The sequence below is a fragment of the Pleurodeles waltl genome, chromosome 3_1 (assembly GCF_031143425.1).
Source record: "Pleurodeles waltl isolate 20211129_DDA chromosome 3_1, aPleWal1.hap1.20221129, whole genome shotgun sequence".
Lineage (NCBI taxonomy): Eukaryota > Metazoa > Chordata > Amphibia > Caudata > Salamandridae > Pleurodeles > Pleurodeles waltl.
Genome location: NC_090440.1, coordinates 1,565,049,706 through 1,565,070,118, shown reverse-complemented (window position 1 = coordinate 1,565,070,118; position 20,413 = coordinate 1,565,049,706).

Sequence of the window (20,413 nt, the reverse complement as noted above, 5' to 3'; positions counted from 1 at the left end):
GTTCACAATGGAGTAATGACATACAGCTGCCAACATCTTGGATCAATTTAATTATAAATTATATGAATGGCTTCAGCACTGGATCTGACAACGGTAGTAACATATTCAAAGCCTTGGCTGACTGAGGATACTTTAGACCCTTTTATTTAAAGGAGTGCATAGACCTAATTGTGAAGGGCTCAAAAATGAAAATGGAGAACTAGTCAACAAGATACAGGTCATGCATTGAGGATCATCCAGCATGCTAATAGAATACTGAAAAGCCCTCATACGTGAGATGTCAACACATTAAAACATAACCTACTACGTGCTGAAGCACCTATTTGAAGAGTACTGATCTTTCAATGATTATGTAATTGAAAGGAGAGGGGTTGCAAATGCCAACGCCATGACAATGGAGGTAGAACAATGGGGGCTAGTGGAGTGCCTGAGAGCTGGTTCCTTTTTAGACTATGGCACAGGTAGTCAGAAAGTAGGAGAGTACATTGAGCCAAACAATCCAGCTGCTGCACCTGCTACATGAACGTTTGCAATGGTGGAACAAACTTTCAGCAATATCAATGAAGCAGCTGCTTTGGTCAGCAGCTTAATCCTTCAGTTGAACACTATCAAATGCTGCAGAAAAGAGATTGTGTCCTCCCAAGAGTACGTCTGTGACATGATACAGGTTCCATGGTGGAAAAAACACTGGCCACTTTCATTCCTTTCTCAACATTGGATAATTCTAATAGAAAGAAAGTGGTAGATTTGAGGGCAGGGCAGAACTGAAAGGTACACTTCAGCTTCCAAAAAGACCAGTGCTGTTGGTTCCTAGGGCCAGATGTAGCAAGGGTTTAGCGAGTCGCAATCGGCGAAAATCGCAGTTTGCGAGTCCCTAAAGCCTCATTGCTATGTAGAAATGCATTTTACGAGTCGGATCCAACTCGCAAAATGAATTTCCGACTCACAAATAGGAAGGGGTGTTCCCTTCCTATTTGCGACTCGCAATGCTATGCATTTTCATTTGTGACCGCGATTGCGGTCGCAAATGAAAGCGCAGTTACCATCCACTTGAAGTGGATGGTAACCCAGGCGCAAACGGGAAGGGGTCCCCAAGGGACCCCTTCCCCTTTGTGTCTGGGAAAAAAAATAATTTTTCAGGGCAGGCAGTGGTCCAATGGACAACTACCTGCACTGAAAAATACCGAAACTAAAGGTTTTGGTTTTTTTTCTAAGTGCAGCTCGTTTTCCTTTAAGGAAAACGGGTTGCACTTTGAAAAAAAAAAAACTGCTTTATTTAAAAGCAGTCACGGACATGGTGGTCTGCTGTCTCCAGCAGGCCACCATCCCCGTGAGTGCCCTGAATCGCTATGGGGTCGCAAATTGTGACCCACCTCATTAATTTTAATGAGGTGGGTCTTTGCGACCCCATAGCGACTCGCAGAAGGTGTCTGAGACACCTTTCTGCATTCCAAATTGCGAGTTGCAATTTGCAAGTCGCTGGGACTCGCAAATTGCAACTCGCAATTTGGAATTTTGCTACATCTGGCCCTAGTAGCCTCTGCAGCAGGAACATCACCATTGCCTTCTACTAAACCCACAGCACATAAACGTCAAGTTAACCACCAAACTCTACAATTAATTGGTTTCATATGGCAGGACATAAGTCACAGGCAGTGTAGGCACAGCAAGTAAAATCACCAATGACAGTTAAGAAGATGTTCCAAGACTATCTAGATGACCCAACAGAGATGTGTCTGATTTAGTACCCATTGACCTATTGGCAAGGGGAGAAAGATCAGTGGCCAGAACCCAGCAGGTTGGCAAAAAAGTATCTAGCACAGTTTTCTCAGTCTTTGGGTCAGGACCCACTGGTGGGTAATAAGTAAATTTTTGTTACGTCATGAAAATCCTGATCTGTATGTAAGTAATATTTAAACATATTAACACTTTTTGTGTACCAGTGCAAAAGTGCTGAACTATGTCCTTACACCCAGTTTTAAAATAAACCCTTGCAAGTATTTCCAAGCAAGACTACAGGTGAACCTTCTAGTATTTGTTGCTGCCGCTTTTTTACTTAACAATGCCTCTTTAACAGGGGATGTGCCCCTTTACTTGATCATACACTATCATACCATTTGTGCATAACTTCCACATATCATTTAAGAAATATGAATGTAGTCTAACGTTTAGAGCTGCTGACTTTGGATCTTAGGAGCCAGGTTGAAGTGCCAGAGTTGGCTCAACATTCTTTATTCTGAGAAAATCACATAGGGTGATAAAGTGGCGGTAATACTGCCAACAGGCTGGAGGTAACTACCGCCAAATTATGACCATGGCGGTGATATCTCCGATAGACAGCCAATGTACCACACCGACCGCCAGGGCAGAAACAACAGACACCACGGCGGTAGCTCCCTACAGCAAGGCGGAAGACAAAGTACCACCCACCATATTAAGACACACTAAACCGCCCCGTTTCCGGGGCGGTACCAATGCCATCAAAAGCCTGGCGGAAACAGAACACAAAAGCCAAAGGACTCACCATTTGAGACACAGGGAAGAACCACGCCGCCATGGAACCCGAACTGCATGTTTTCCCGATGATCTTCTACGTCATGCTCCACTATGAACACCAACGCAGGCGAAGACGACGACAATGAGTACAGCTGCCTAGCACACAAGGTAGGAAGGGAGGAAAATGAGAGTGACACACACATGCACAACATACACACACCATGCACACAACCAGCTGCACAAGATAAACAATTTGTCCATGATAATCAGCAAAATAACGCAAGGACAGCAGGAATTGACTACAGTGATTGTAATAAGATCAACATCAAAAATCATAAGTCGATGTGGCAATGCTACAAATATGTACAAATGTACAAAAAGGGGACACTGCCCAGTTCATAGTTCACAGTGGCCACATAGCCATAGGGCAAAGTCCAAGGCACCACTTGATTCCTGCACCAATGCGGAGAGAACACTGCAGGGGCATCAGTTGGCAAATAGGCAGGCGCCTCAGGTAGAGTGGGGGCACCTCAGCCAGATGCGGAAACAAGACCACTGGTTCTGGAGGGGGCAACATGCCCTGTGCTTGGTCTTGGGGACTGCAAGGCCACAATCTCTGGAGTGGGTGACTTGCCACTGGTTCTGGAGGGGACAACATGCCCTGTGCTTGGTCCTGGGGAGTACAAGACAGCAGTCTCTAAGGTGGGTGACTTGCCCACTGGTTCTGGAGGGGGCAACATGCCCTGTGCTTGGTCCTGGGGAGTGCAAGGCCACAGTCTCTCAGGTGTGTGAATTGGCCACGGGTTCTGGAGGGGGCAAAATGCCCTGTGGTTGGCCCTGGGGAGTGCAAGGCCACAGTTTCTGGAGTGGGTGACTTGCCCACTGGTTCTGGAGGGGGCATCATGCCACATGCTTGGTCCTGGGGAGTGCAAGGCCACAGTCTCTCAGGTGTGTGAATTGGCCACGGGTTCTGGAGGGGGCAAAATGCCCTGTGGTTGGTCCTGGGGAGTGCAAGGCCACAGTTTCTGGAGTGGGTGACTTGCCCACTGGTTCTGGAGGGGGCATCATGCCACATGCTTGGTCCTGGGGCATACAAGGTCACAATCTCTCAGGTGGGTTAATTTCCCACTGGTTCTGGAGGGGGCAGCATGCCCTGTGCTTGGTCCTGGGAAGTGCAAGGCCACAGTCTCTGGATGGGTGACTTGCCCACTGGTTCTGGAGCGGGCAACATGCCCCGTGCTTGGTCCTGGGGAGTGCAAGGCCGCAGTTTCTCAGGTAGGTGACTTGCCCACTGGTTCTTAAGGTGGCAACATGCCCTGTGCTCGGTCTTGGGGAGTGCAAGGCCACAGTCTCTGGAGTGGATGACTTACCCACTGGTTCTAGAGGGGGCAGGCCGCACAGCAGCCCATGGAGACTGGACTATATGGCATCTCCTGGTGGTGACGACTGCAACTGCACTATGGTGGTGGTTGTGGGAGGCTCCTACTCAGCCCTTGCACACCCTAAAGGCTGCACTGTGGTGGCGGTTGTGGGAGCTCCTGCTCAGCCCCAGCACCCACTGATGGCTGCACTGTGGTGGTGGTTGTGGGAGGCTCCTGCTCAGCCCCTGCACCCTCTGATGGCCGCACTGTGGTGGTGGTTGTGGGAGGCTGCTGCTCAGCCCCTGCACCCTCTGATGGCTACACAACCACAGCTGGCAGTGGGGGCTCTGTGACAGCTGCTGGTGCAGGCCCCTTCCCCTTTTTGGTGGCAGGTGCAGGCTCCTCTCCCTTCTTGGTAGCTGGTGCAGGCTCCTTCCCCTTCTTGGTGGCTGGTGCATGCTCATTCCCCCTTCTTGGTGGCTGGTGCATGCTCCTTCTCCTTCCTGGTGGCTGATGTAGGCTCCTTCCCCTTCTTGGAGGCTGGTGCAGGCTCCTTTCTCTTCAGTATTTGTGACCTGGAATCCTTTTCGCCACAAGTAGGTGCTGCTGGAACTGGGCTTGAGGACTGTTTGGCTGAGGTACTTTGCTGGGTCCTTGATACCCTGGCCATATATGTAGGATGGGAGAGGGGTAGGAAAGAGGTCAATCTGGGAAAGGAAAAGCTTTTTAGGGACATTGGGGCGGGACGAGGGAGAAGTAATGGGAGTGGAGGATGAGGGAGTGGTTTTTGGAGGTGATTGTCTGCTGGATTTGGGTGCAGATGCATGGTTGTAGGCTGTTGTGAGTTGGATGGCTGATGGGGGTCTGAGTGCTTGCGTTTGTGTACTTTAGGAGAGGGGGACAGACACAGTGGGAGAGGACACAGGGGACGTGGGCATGGATGTTGTGGAGGTGTCTGCCAGTGAGTTGTTTGTTCTGCTTGGTGTCGTGATGATGCTAGTAGTCGATGATGATGTAGTGCATGCAGGTGTGTGTGGAAGTAACTGGGTGGGAGGTGGAGGAGGAGGGGGAAGACAGTGGAAATAGTGGATGTTGTTGTGTGTGCAATGGCTGGTGTTTGCGTGAGTGCCTGTGGGATGAAGTGTGGTGCTTGTCTTTGCTTGTGACACTCTTGGGTGTTTTCTTGTGTGCATACTTGTCTGCCTGTGTGCTTGGGATGGGTTGAGGTTGAAGAGAATGGGACTAGGAAGTGGTAGTTGGAGGGGGGTTGGTAGAAACAGGGACAATGGCTGCCATCAAAGAGGAGGTCAGAGCTTGAATCGATCTCTGTTGGACCGCCAATCCATCGTGAATGCCCTCCAGGAATGCATTAGATTGCTGCATCTGGGATGCCAGCCCTTGGATGGCATTTACAATGGTTGACTGCCCTACAAAGATGAATCTCAGGAGGTCAATAGCCTCCTCACTCAGGGCAGCAGGGCTCACTAGGGCAGGGCCTGAGGTGCATGGGACGAAGGAGATGCCCACCCTCCTGGGTGAGCAGGCACGGGCAACTCACTGAGGGGCTGCTGGAAGGGCGGGGCTGGTATGGGGGGGCGGCTGTACCTGTAGCTGTGGTGGTCACAGAAGTGTCCGCCACTACCAAGGAGCTCCCATCGGAGGAGGTATCAGAGTCTGTGTTGTCCCCTCCAGTCTCCACCTTGGTGCTCCCCTCGCCCTCCGTTCCACTGGTGCCCTTAGCGTCGATGGACTCTGACTCCAGGACCCTGTGGGATGCAGCTCCCTCTTTTGCTGTTGCCTCTGCTCCTCTGCCAGATGAAGCTAATGCACATAAGGCTAGGATGACAAAACAAGAAAGGGGGTAGAGAGAAAAAGGATACACTGGGTCAATGACTGCACCAACACCACAGTTGGTGTACACAGCACCCTACACACAGGGTACAGGCCTACGCACTATGCATTGCACTACCAGTTATATTGCTAGCCACCGAGGCATGAGGAGGAGCAAATACCGCCAAATGCAGCACACCTGGGACCAACGCAGCCCTGACCAGTGGTGGATGCTAACAATCTATGTTAGGCAGTATTTCCCCTTCAGACCCTTATCCACGAGAGGACCTAAGCTATTATGTCTGGCCTGGCCAAGGGGCACCCACTGACACAGAACCACCTCCCAGATACCACCCCTCCAGCCGTGAGCTTCAATGTTAGCCACTGTACTCATCCCCTTGTGACTGCTGTGATTTCCTCAAGCGCCCATCCAGCTCTGGATAGGCCACCACCAGTATGCGGGCCATCAGGGGGGTCAGGGTCCAACAGGCACCCCTTCCTCATTGGGAGGCCAGACCCAGCTGGGCCTTCGTGGTCTTCCCACCATTTCCAACAGTGTGTGCTCTGCCTGCCATAGACATCCAGGGTCCTCACCTCCTTGGCGACAGCATGCCATGTACCCTTCTTTAGATGGGCGCTGACCTGCAGAGGCAACGCAGACAGGAGAACCCCATTAGACAAACAATCCAGCCAGTAACACGAATGGCCCACCATACCCGTTTCTATCAACATTGGCACACACATAGCCCTGCACACAACGTGTACCCAGCCAATAGGACATCCCTCCACCCTTACTCGATGCCTTCACACACAACCCCATGCATTCATGCCACATGCATCGAGCCCACAGTGCACTCAATGTTGGTCTAAAGGCCCCTATAGCAGCCCGTACTGGGGTAGGACCCCATCCACCAGTCTCTCCAACTCCTCAGAAGTGAAGACTGGGGACCTTTTCTGGGTCACACAGACCATGGTAGGATCCAGACACAGCTCACAGCAGCACATGCAGTGTGGGTCTTCTCCTATGGAAGTTCAGGAAACAAGTGAGGAATATGATAGAAAATGGCAGTCACGTCCGCGGCGGTGCATACCGTCACCACCAGCGTAGATTACCATTGGCCATTGTACCCCATAGGGCCCTATAATAACCAATGAGGAGTTGCACGGCGGTTCACAACCACCTGCCGCCACGGCGCCCAAAGTCAGCAGCATTACCTCACTTCCAGCTGTCCTTCCACACAAGACAGGCGGATGCCATTTTGGGGGGGGGCAGGCCTATGGATTAATGCTGCGTCACAGGATAATTAGGCACATACATGACAAATTGCACTGTCCCATTACATGTTTACAGATTGCGGACTACTGTTGTGGCTCCGTTATTCAGTTTGTCCCTTAGATACCTACCGCTGGGGATGAATACTCCGTGTACAGACCCCTGGTGGATTTGGCTGCACTGGAGGACAGGCACATTATTCTCACTTATAGACTGGACAGGGCCACAATCACAGAGCTGTGTGCCCAATTGGAGTCTGACCTGATATCTGCTATCCATCATCCCACTGGGATCCCCCCTCTTGTGCAAGTGCTATCAGTTCTCCATTTCCTGGCAACTGGTTCATTCCAAGTGACATTTGGCTTGGCAGCAGGAATGTCACAGCCAATGTTCTCAATCGTGCTGACAAGAGTGTTGTCTGCCCTGATAAAACACATGTACAGCTACATTGCATTCCCCCAGGTTAAGGATTTGGCCACTGTGAAGGCCGGGTTTTATGCAATAGGAAATATCCCCAATATAATTGGGGCAATTGACGGAACACATGTAGCATCTGTCGTCCCCCCAGCCAGAATGAACAGGTGTTCAGGAATCGTAAGAGTTTCCACTCCATGAATGTGCAGATAGTTTGCTTGGCGGACCAGTACATCTCCCATGTCAATGCTAAGTATCCTGGGTCGGTGCATGATGCCTTTATCCTAAGGAATAGCAGCATCCTAAAAGGGATGGTCCAACTACAGAGGCACCGTGTTGGCTAATAGGTGAGCCATGGTTCCCACCCAGTATATGTTGGTGTATGCCTATGGTGCGGGCCATATAGGATAGTGTGTGGCTCAATGTTGTCCCTCAATATTTGCAGGTGACTCTGGTTACCTAAACCTATCATGGCTGCTGACTCCTGTGAGGAATGCCAGTACAAGGGCAGAAGAACATTATAATGAGGCACATGGGTGAACCAGAAGGATCATAGAAAGGAACTTTGGCCTCCTGCAGGCCAGGTTCCGGTGCCTCCACCTGACAGGTGGATCACTGTCCTGCTCACCCAAGAAGGTCTGCCAGATAGAAGTAGCATGCTGCATGTTGCACAACCTGCCCCTCAAACACCATGTACCTTTTCTGTAGGAGGAGGAGACTGGAGATGCCCCTGTGGCAGCAGTGGACCCTGTGGACAGTTAGGATGAGGAGGAAGAGGATGAGGCTGTGGACAACAGAACATCTGTGATCCGTCAGTATTTCCAATGATACACAGGTGAGACATTGCAACTTTACATTCCTATGACTGTGGGTGTATTCTGTGTGGCATTGGCATGCTGGTATTTCCCACTTCTTTGCCCACTTACTGTTACCTCTGGCTATTCATTTTGCAGATGTTGTTGATTTGACAAATATTCCCGGTGTGATCACAACAGCCAGCTATAGGTCATTGATGCTCATTTTATGTACTGTTCATTTGCAATGGTTGTACCCGTCTCAATCAATACATATTTTAAATACATGACATACTCGAAATCGACTAATATCAAAGGGTGTTTATTGTAATGCTAATATATGGAGGGGAAAGAGGAATGGAATGGGGTGATGATGAGGGAAAGTCCAGGGTATTGTTCCAGTCTGTTTGTAGCACAGGTGCATTGTCCAGAGGGACACAGGAAGGGGAGCAATGGCAGTTCAAGGTGGACAGGGTGACTGAGTGGGACACAGGGGGGACATTCAGGAAAGTCCCATTTCCTGGCGATGGTCAGTGCAAGTATCTCTGGCTTCTGTATGGATTGCAGGGAACGTTTGCGGGGTGCTTCACCTGCTGCAGAAGGAGGGGTGCTGGTGGCCTGTGGGTCCTGTGGTGGGCCCTCCTGGCCAATAGCGGCAGCGGAAGTGGAAGGCTGTTCTGATGACTGGCTAGTGGCAGGGGCCCGCTGGTGTGACACTGCCTCTCTCATAATGTTGGCCACGTCTGCCAGCACCCCTGCTATGGAGATCAGGGTGTTGTTGATGGCCTGCAAGTCCTCCCTGGTCCCCTGATATTGTCCCTCCTGCAGCCGCCTGTTCTCCTGCACGTTGTTTAGGATCTGGCCCATTGTGTGCTGGGAATATTGATAGGCTCCCAGGATCTCGGAGAGTGCCTCCTGGAGAGTTGGTTCCCTGGTCCTGCCTCCCCCTGGCACACAGCACTCCTCCCAGTTTCCCTGTTGGCCTATGCCTCTTCCCCCTGAACAGTGTGCCCACTGCCACTGAACCCAGGTCCCTGATTGTCTTGGGTATGAGGTGTGTCCTGGTGTCCTTGTAGAGGTGGGCACACTGCTAACTGACGTGTCCTGGGGACAGAGGTTTGGGTACGCTGGGCGGTTGTTGTGGTGTTGTTTCCTGATGGGGGAGGCTCTGTGGTGATCTGTGACTGGGATTGGCTTGTGCTGGTGGTCCCTGATGGGCCAGGTAGGTCATCTAGATCCTGAAGACCAGAGTTACTAGCATCAATGTGGGCCTCTTCTGTTGGGGTACTGGAGAGTGCTGGCACATCATCTAAATTGATATTGGCAGGGCTACCTCTGGGGATGTAAATGACGTGTTATGGTTTATTTGTATGACATATTGTACATCCCTGGCTTACCCTCTATGGTTGGTGTTGCCCTGCCAGCTTTTACTTGTGCATGTTGGTGTATGGTGGGATTGTTAGTTTCCCTATGCTGTACATGCTTTAGTGATGTGTGTCCATGCAGGGCTATGAGGGGTGTCTATGCATTAGTACAGCATGCAGGGCTTGGCATTGGGATAATTGTGATGTGATGGTGGAGTGTGGGATGGATTGGAGTGATGGTAGTGAGGGTGAGGGTATGTGATGGCATGCAGGTAGGGGGATGATAATTCATGGAATTTGACTTATCACAGTCCAGTCCTCCTCTGACCAGTCCCTAAGGATGCAGTAATGCCAATTCTTGCTCCTCCCATGCTGTGAGTTGTGGGAGAGGATGTGGGGGTCCACTGCCAGGCCTCTGGAAAGCGAGCTGGTGCCTTAATGCTAAGGAACGTACCTTCCCCCATAGGTCGTTCCACCTCTTCCTGATGTTGTCCCTTGTTCTTGGGTGCTGTCCCACGGCGTTGACCCTGTCCACGATTCTCCACCATAGCTCCATCTTCCTGGCTATTGATATCTGCTGCACCTGTGCTCCAAATAGTTGTGGCTTTACCCTGACGATTTCCTCCACCACAACCCTTGACTCCTCCTCAGTGAAACAGGGGTACCTTTGTGGTACCATCGGTGTTCTGTGATGTGTGTTGGTGAGGGTCTGTTGGGTAATATGATGGAATGTGTGAAGTGGGGTACGTGAGCGATGTATGGGTGTATGTGGTGTGTGTGTGTCTAGTTGACGCAGTGGTCTTGGTGGCGCTAATTGGTATTCGTAAGGGGTTGTGGGTAATGTGGGTGTGTGTTTTATGGTGGTGTGGTTGTGTGGGTGTGGTGTGTGTATGGGTGTCAGGTGTGTGTTTTTTTAATTGTCCAATGTAGTGTTGTTTTGTATGTGGGTGTCCATTCTGAGCGCAGTGGTATGTACCGCCAATGGTTTACCACCGTTGAGTGTCCGCCATGGTGATTTGTGGGTCATAATGTGGTGGACATTGTTCTGTTGGCGTAGCGGTGTAGGTTTTGGGACTGCCAGTTTATCACTGACCTTTGGCCTAGCAGATTTGTGTATGTGGCTGTATTCTGTCGGATTGGTGTGTGTGTCATAATATGATGAATGATATACACCACCATGGCGGTAATTTGGCAGCCGTCAGCGTGGCTGTGGGCGGCATTTACCGCCAGTGTCGTAATGAGAGCCTTAATCTCCTGTGCTTCTAATAAATTTAAACTGACCATGTAAATGTAATCTGATGCTCATATAAGTTCTCCATTGCTCGTTGGATCATGTGCGCTCCATATGGAAATGCAAAATATATATACTTATCTTATATAATGATATGGTGGCCCCTTGACAAAGCCAAGATACTTGTCTTGTATATTGATATGATCACCCCTTGACAAAGCCAACAGGACTGCCTTCATATAATGATGCAGTTACCCCTGACAAAACCAATAGGCCAGCGTGTATATTGTTGTGGTCACCCGTTGACAAAGACAATAAGCCTGTCTTGTATAATAATGTGGTCACCCCTTGAAAAAAACAGCAGGTTTGTCTTTATACAATGATGTTGTGATTCTTTGACAAATAGGGTTGTCTTGTATATTGATGAGGTCACCCTTTGCTAAAGCCAATAAGTTTGCCTTTATATTATGATGTGGTGACCCCTTGAAAATGCCAAAATGCTTGCTTTATATATTGATGTGGTGGCCTCTTGACAAATCCAATAGGCATGCCTTTTACATAGTGATGTGGTGCCACCTGAAGAAAGCCAGTAGACCAGCATTATTTTAAATGACACCACTTTCTTGTGATGAGTGCTCTCATTTGTTTCCCATACCCGGGTGAGAGGTATTTTGGCCACCTCGGGTCGGGTCGGGCAAAGGCTTTCCTGCCACAGGCCAGTGACACAATAGTTAGGTATAATAGTAACATCACATTTTGTGTTAAAAAATCCTAGAAATTCACAGAAAAAAAGCAAAGGTTAAAGTGATGTTATAGTTAACAAGGGTAATAAGATCTTACTGCAGGTTAAATAAAAACACAGAATTTCAATCCAATAGTTAAGGGGATGTTATAGTTAGGTCTGATGATAATCTCATAATTTACGTTAGAAAATCATTCAAAAAAAAGAAAAGAAGAAAACTTAAAGTGACATTATAGTTAAGTGAAAATGGCTGTTAAGTATACAATCTTAAATGAAAAAACTGCTGAAATTCCCCAGTTTACTGAACCAATTATAACTTGTGCCTCTGCCATGCACTACGTATGATATGACATATTAATTCACTCATAACATGTTCAATGATGTAATTGATGACACTTTAACCTTTTTAAACTAATAATTTGATCTGAATATAACATCACTTCAAACTTTTGCTTTTGTCAGGGTTATCCCATATATCACACTTATTGCCCTGGGGAGGTGGCGGTCCTTGGGAGTTGCTGGGGGGGTGTGTGGGCCCCCATGTTAATTTAAGAACTCCTGGGGTTTAGGCAGGCCTAGTGGGCCCTCCCACATACATATATTGTCAGTGCCCTGGGAAGTTGGCGGTCCCCGGGGCGTGGGCTGGCCCAGTGGGTCCACCCACATGCATATATTGTCAGGTCCCCGGGGAGGTGCGAATCAGGGGTATGTAGCCCCCTACATTAATTTATAAACTTGTGCCATGGGGAGGTGGCTCTCCATACAGGCACTTCCTCATTCATAAAAAGCAGTACCCTGGGGAGGTGGCAGTCCCCAGGGCTTCAGTAATCTCTAGGAGGGGGCCCATGCACCATCGTCTTTAAAATAACATGCCTGCAGTAACTAGGCCACACTGGGGCAAAATGAAAAGCAAGTGAGGGAGACTATGCTTGCTTTTTTTAAAAAAATCACTGCAAAATTCATGAATAGTCGTGAATTTTGCCTCATGTTTTTAAATAAATGCCTTTTAGCCGTGGGTGGGTCCCTGTGGGACCCCTGCACCAAGGCTAGTGTGGTAGGGTACCCTGCCCCTTTTCTTTTTTCCTTACATTCATTTTTCCTCTGTGAAGTGTTGGCAGCCAGTCAGATCTATGCACAAGATCTGAAGGATTTGCAAAGCCTTCGCACCTCTAGACAAATTTGGGTTTCCTTTAATTTCTCTTAAACAACTGAACGGATTAACACCAATTTAACAAAAAGTTAAATCTGCATACCGAAAAGCTATCTTTTTGCCAAATTTGGTGACATTCTGTCCCATGGTTCGGGCCGTAGTTGTGTTCAAAACTCCTATGGGAATTACCCACTCAGATCCCTCAGGCAGTTGCGCACCATCTCACACATCAACTCAGACTATCACACACCAACTCACAGACCCATTGACACCCCGATGCACGCGCCAAGGGTGGTGGAAAGTGTGGAGTTTGATGGTTAGGGGGTTGCGGGCAACCCCTACTGTGCACAGCAGAATGCAGTGCATGTTGCAGTGTTTTATTTACTTAAAAGAACTCTTAACTGCTGCATTTCAATGGTTTTGTATGAGTAAATTCAGAACCTAACTATAACATCCCTGTAACCTTTGTTTTTTTGGTGAAAAATACCCCTTTTATATATATCTTACTGTTGACTATAATTTTTGTTTTGCCTATAATTTTGGCACCATTTGGAAAATCTTCATGATGAAATGTTAAAAACTAGTTTGCTACTCACTTTTGCTGCTGTTTCGAAAGTTTCAGGGTGATTCCTTAAGTGGGGGCCAAGAAAAAGTCTCAAAACATGTTTCCCTCATGCAATTTCCCATAGGGATTGTAGACCCAACTCAGATACAGATATCTACCTTAATACTTTTGTTATCATTTTAATTTTAAAATTGGCTAGGCCCAGGTATGGTTTACCCGGGGCCAATATTTAGCTCAAGGAGTGGGGCTTACACAAACACTTTTCCCCATATGAATAAAAATAAATGTGCTGCCCACAGATACTGGTCTATTGTGGGGGATAATATTTCAAAAAGCCAGGCCCCTGCTGTTATTTTTATACCATAATGCTGCAGTACTGCACAAAAATCAGTTTTTAGCCCCAGGCGCCCTCAGGGACCCCCCTCCACAAGGCATCAGAGGGAAAGAAATTTCTACCCTGCCCCCAATATTTTTTTATTTTTTCTAAGTACAGTAGGGGAACTGAGTCCCAGAGCCCTAAAGTTATAGATGTTGACACTTATCAAACATCTTTATAGATGTTGATGAGAGCCAATCATATTGTATCTTGTAATCCATAGCTCCCAGGCGGGAGGTTCCACAGGAGAGGCCCCGACTGGGGGTAGGGCTGGCCGAGCTCTGAAGGGAAGGAAGTCCAGAGACCGTAGACGACTGGCGCCTACACAAACACAGAAAGAGAAAGGCAGGAAGGAAGCACTGGAAGCAGCGGCACGCATGGGTGGTGAGGCATCCCCCCAGGAAGGTTCTGGGGATGAAACGGACGACACGCTGGTGTCCTCTGCGGAAGACCTGGAACATTCAGCCCGAGCCCCGAAGGAGACCCCACAAACGGCTGACGAACTTGGCTAGCCTGGGCCTGCGGAAGGCACCGGAGACAGGGCATGTCATGTGAAATAGCGGCCCCTCCGGACTTGGCCACCCCCCGGACCAGAACCTCGCCTATCTAACAAAATGGCGAGTACTGCTGATAAGAGGTTGAACAAGTTGCACTGTTGCGCAGTTTTCTGGACAGCCAACAGGTTAAGAGGTGCCCTGGGGATCGGGAGTTGGGATACACAGTTACAAGTTACTATGGCAAAGTGGGCGGCGGAATTAGATCGTGGCAAAGGCATGAAAATGTGGAAAAACAACCCCGAGGCTTGGGAGAAACGGGGACAATGTCACCAGACTGATATTATGAAATGGCGGATTACAATCTCTTGACCTGGAACGTTAGGGGGATGGCACACCAGCTAAAAGGCACAAAATACTCTCCTATTTAAAGAGAAGGGGTGTACAGGTGGCATTACTGCAGGAAACTCACTTGGCGCCTGGGGAGGGAGAGAAGCTAAGACGCAGGTGGAGGGGGCAGGTGTTTGCATCGGAATACTCAGCCTACGCAAGAGGTGCATTAGTATGGATCAGAGCGGGGGTCCCCTTCACAATGACCTCTTCCAACATAGACAGAGAGGGAAGATTTGTGATATTAGAAGGGAGGCTACATGGCATACCGATAGTCTTAAGCTGCATTTATGCCCCCAACCAAGACCAGGTACCCTTCATGTCGAGCCTGTCGAGACACCTCACACGCCAATGCGCCGGAGAACTGTTAGTAGGGGGGGATTTTAACGCAGTGCTAGACACAAATATGGACAGGTCCACCCCGCCTCTACAGGGGGCAGCGACAATTAAAACAGCCAAAAGGTTGAGCGAGTGGTTGGACACGTGGGGGTTGTCGGACGTCTGGCGAGTGCATCACCCAACTGCTAGAGATTACTCTTACTACTCGGGTCTCCACCGGGTGCACACTAGAATTGACAGAGTAGTCTGCACTGCAGGCCTGATAAATAATATGACACGCTCAGAATATTTAGCCCGCACCTTGTCTGACCACAATCCTTTGCTAATAAAGATGAGGGTGTCGGAGGATAGACCCCCCATACCATCATGGAGACTGTCTCCCTCAGCACTTGAGGACCAGGCGTACAGAGAGGCCCTACACGGTCACCTGGCAGAATATATTGAGACGAACAATGGGTCCACCCCCTCCAGGGCCTTGGAGTAGGAGGCACTCAAAGTGGTGACGAGGGGCTTCTGTTTGGGGCAGTCGGTGGGGGTGAGGCGCACACTTGAAAAGGAACTGAACGCCCTGGAGAAGGATATGCTTGAGGGGGAGTTGGGACAGGGGAAGACAGCTCAGGAGAATGAAGAATATAACCGTGCCCGCAGGGAGCACTCCCGCATTGAAGAGCAGCTCCGGTGCCACGATAGGCAAAAATACTTAGCATCCCTGCAGGCGGAGGAGGGCAGATCGGGGAGACTGCTGGCATGGCTGGTCCGGCCAGGGGGGCAGGGTGAGCCTATCACATGTGTGATAGATGAGGAGGGATCTCGCAGGCTCAGGTCGGGCCCCATAAATGACGCATTCAGGGAATACTATACGCAGTTGTACGGGAAACCAAGCGAACTGCAGACGGAGTCCTTTGATAGGTACTTACAGCAAACTCCACTACCAGCACTGAGTGCAGAGGAGAGAGACAGCCTGGGGGGACCAGTATCGGTGGAGGAAGTAAACGAAGCAATAGCGCAGTTAGCACCTGGAAAGACCCCAGGAACAGACGGTCTCCCCATGGATTTTTATAAAAAATACAAGTCGCTGCTGGCTCCCCAACTGACAGGGATGTACGCGGAGGCACTGCAATATGGAGAGCTACCGCGCACACTGCGGGAGGCTTTGGTGGTGCCGCTCCCCAAGACAAAAGACAGGGAAGCTTCGGTGACGGACTTAAGGCCTTTATCAATGCTAAACAGCGACTTCAAAATTCTTAGCAAGATCATGGCTGCTCGGCTGCTCCCCCTTATGACCAAGTTAGTGCACGCTGACCACAACGGCTTTGTCCCCGGCCGTAGTAACTCCCTGAACCTGAGACGGGTCTTTACGATTTTGCACATGCCCAGGGACCTGAGGCCGTCAGCGAGGTCTTACTCGCGGTGGACTTCGAGAAGGCCTTCGACTCTATCAGGTGGGACTATTTAAGGACTGTGATGCTTAAAATGGGGCTGGGGGAGGAGTGGGTGAAATGGGTGGACTTGTTGTACTCATCCCCACTAGCAAGAGTTAAGACCGGAAGGACGATCTCCAGTGCATACCCAGTACACAGGGGAACTAGGCAGGGTTGCCCCTTATCCCCACTACTGTTTGCCCTGGCAATTGAGACCCTGGCGTCGCAGCTGCGGTGTGAAGGCATGGGCAAGGGAATTGTTTGGGGTCCGACTGAGCATATTGTTTCTCTGTATGCAGATGATATACTTCTCTACCTGAGGGACGGGACAAGAGGACTCACGTGGGCACTGGGGATATTGGAAGACTTTGGGGGCCTATCTGGACTCTGACTTAATCGGAGGAAAACATATGTGTTCCCCGTGATGTTAGACAGCGCGCGCCCGATGCGTGCCCAGCTGATGTAAACTGGGCCCCGCGGACCTTCAGAAACCTGGGCATACAAATATTTCACAAATTGAGCGACCTTAGGGACGGTAATCTTGGTAGGACACTCAGGTCCCTGCGCTCCTCGGTGGGGTTCTGGAGATCATTGAAACTAACAATCATGGCCAGAGTGGCGCTCTCAAAAATGATCATGCTTCCACGCCTCCTCTACTACTTTGCTAACTTACCACTACAGGTCCCCTCTGCATGGTTCCGAGAGTTGAACGCCCTGCTCAGAGAGCTGATATGGGATGAGGGTCGCAGGAGAACGGCGCTCTCGACCATCTGCACACCGACACATCTGGGGGGTCTGGGTGCCCCTGACTTCGAGGCTTATTACCTGGCATCCCAGTTACAATGGGTGGCCGGCTGGCTAGCGGGTAGGGGACGGCTGGACCTGGGTACCGCACACAGTGAAATAGACACAGCTCGGATAGCAGCAAATATGGCGGGCAGGAAGATTGCCCCCATAAGAGACAACATAATGTGCAATGTGGCGATGAAATGCTGGAAACAGTGCGAGAGGAGGACTGGGGTGGGGCCACCGTACTCTCCCTCTCTGCCACTGGCGGCCGTTGCTCTGGACCCGGGTGTGGGGGAGCGAGGGGGGCTGGGCTTGGGACCATGGACGAGAGCAGGGATAGTGACTGTGGGGGGGCTATTCAGGGAGGGGGTGCTAAGGAGCTTCGCTGATGTAGCAGAGGGGGGAGTGCCGCAAGGACAATTTTTACTCTTCAGGAGGCTGGTGCACACCCTGAAGGATCATTGGGACACGATCAACGCGGAACCCACTATTCACGGGGTGTTGCACCTCTTGTTGACAGCAGGAGAGGAACCTCACTTGATTGCAAAAATATACCGGGCCCAAATAGAGGCAGCTGTGGACCCCCTGCAATCCCTAAGAGAAAAATGGGTGAAGACAATTGGGCGGGATCTGTCCGAGTCAGAGTGGACCAGGGCACTAGCTTATCCTAGGATGATCTCACGCAACACGAGGCTGAGATATATCCAATACAACTACCTACACAGAACATACCTTACTCCTCAACGGCTGCACCGCATATATGGGGGGGTGCCCAGGACATGCCCCAGATGTGGGGACGGAGAGCCCGACTTTGATCATATGATGTGGGGATGCACGACACTCCAGAGGGGTTGGAACGCGATGATGGCAACCCTCACGGAGCTGTTCGGGACGGAGCTCCGGCCAACCCCCGCCATGTGTCTATTGGGCCTTAGAGCCGGCGTCAAATGGAGCAGGGTTGGGGGTCGTTTCCTTGACCTGTCCCTAGCCCTCTATAAAAGACTGATTACGAAGGGATGGAAGTCTCCCGCACCCCCCTCTCTGACAGAATGGAGAGGCGATGTCACAAGATGGTCCAGAGCTGAGCTGCAGGTCCTTAAGGCCAAGGAGGCCAGGGGAGTTCGCCATACCCCCATCGCTTCGGAGTGGGAAAACCTAGTGACAAACTGGGACAACCTAACGAAGAGACCGATAGCACCTGAGGGGGTGGGATGAACTATCTGAAAAGGCCAACAGATATGCTGGTAGGGAAAGGTTCCTGAAACCATGATGGGAGGAACACCAGGCGCCCCGCCAGCCTAGACGTGGGGAGGGAGAGTGAGGGGGGACAGGACACAATAACTAAAAAAAATAGAGGAGGGAGGGGAACGGAATATAGGCCACTCATATATAACATGAAACGCCCTGACAGCCCTCCCTTTTAGAAATTAAGCAGATCCAGCCACATAAGCCAATAAGTTTATTTAAAGTTTGTAGAGGAGTTAAGTCTGTTATTAGGTCACAAATATAAAAAGTAACAAGGGGCACTGAAAGAACTGACACCATAAAAACGGATTGATTAAGAGCTGGAAACAATGATGTATAAATATTATAATATTACTGAAATGAACAGGTAATTGTGAAACACATTGCAAGCAAAGCAGAACAGAGATGCGGCTCAGTTAGTAGAAATGTATAATAAGGACAAAATGTTACTGTAAATAGACCTACATATGTAAAACAGCAAACAGTTAATAAAAATATATTTGAAAAAAAAAATATATATTGTCTCTTGTAATCTGCCAGTTTGTGGTAATTATGCTGCCTGAAATATCTATACATTTTGAGCATTCATTTCTCAAAACCTACTGAGTGGACTTACACTAAATCACAGAAAGCACTCGTTCTGGGTAAAGGCCTAGCTTTATGCCAAATTTGGTCTGATTCTGTTCAGCTCTTTTGGCTGTTGCACTGTTCAAAATTCCTATGTGAAATTGCAGGAGAAAAAATGTGTCTTGGGACCCTCCTTTTTCTTTGCTCCTGCTTGAAGCATCATCCTGAAAAAGCTGAGGAAGGAGCTGAATTGGATGAACCTTTTTTTTAAGTTTCATGGAGATTTATCAAATGGCGTCAAAGATCTGATACCACAGAAACATTTATTTTGTGCACTGATGACTAGTACTGGGCCTACTCTCTGCATGGCCCAGTGGAAGACGAGGCCACATAGAAAAATAAATAAATATTGCAAATGTAACAAACATTGAGAAAAGTTCCTGAACTGTCCAGAATTTTCCCTTTACAAAAGGTGAAAAATGGAAATGCAAAAAAAATAGCTGGGCCCCTAGTTAGGCTCCAGCCCACCCACTGCAATTACATTTAAAAATCAAATAAAAGTACAAAGATATACTGGTGCATGCCCTATCATCCAAACAACACCCTTATACAATCCTTTTTAAGCTTACTTGTGTGATATCACAAAAATAAAGTTTGTACATCCAAAGGTATATATCCTGCAGGCAAAGAGAGTGATCCTTCCACCTTGAAATCCAAGTGAAACGTGACCAGGAGGTGGACAAAGCACTGGGACAAGCCTGCTAGACAGGAATTGGAAATTGGAGCCTTTGGTCCACTCCCTTTTTGTTGAAAAAAAGTTTATTTAAAAAAAAAGCTTCTCACACTAAAAAACATCTTGAACAGTCCGCTGGAGAAAGAAATCCACTCAAAAAAGTATTTTTGAGTAGATTTAGCTGCTTCTCAAGTAGAAAATCTACTCACGGTGCATGTGCGAGCAGCACTTTGTTGGTGCCGTCACGACCAGAAGCCACACGGGTGGGCTCAAAATCTTGCACAAGCTCACAGCCTGAGAATATTGTGGTGTTTGTGAGGTAGCATCAAAAACAAATGCCACACACAAATGGAATCAAAGAGCTAGGCTTTGCATTGGATGTTGGAGTTTGGGAACTCCCTGCTACTTCATGTAGAGTGGAATGCACGAATTCCAAAAATTCCAGGAGCGGAGCAGAGTTTACTGCCTGGGCCTACATTAATGTCTCCAGCCAGGCAGTGATTGGTTACTGACTTCCAGCTGGAGCTAGGAGGGGGCCTGGTAAGCACTCACACAGGTGTGTGTGTAGTGTGTCTGGGAGGAATTTAGAATTGTGATGTTTTTCATAGATTTGGAGTGGCATATCACCTTCACAATTTGACTCTTTGTGGAAGACTTTACATTGCCCATAATTATGGGTTGCAAGGGATATTGTAGAGGAGCTGTTTAAGTGCAAATTAGGTAGTATTACAGCAATATTGTAGTAATGTAGTGTTGTGTGTTTGTGACAGAACATTAACCACTGCTATACATAATCTACACATCCACATATGTACCTGCCCAGTGCCTACATGTAGTTA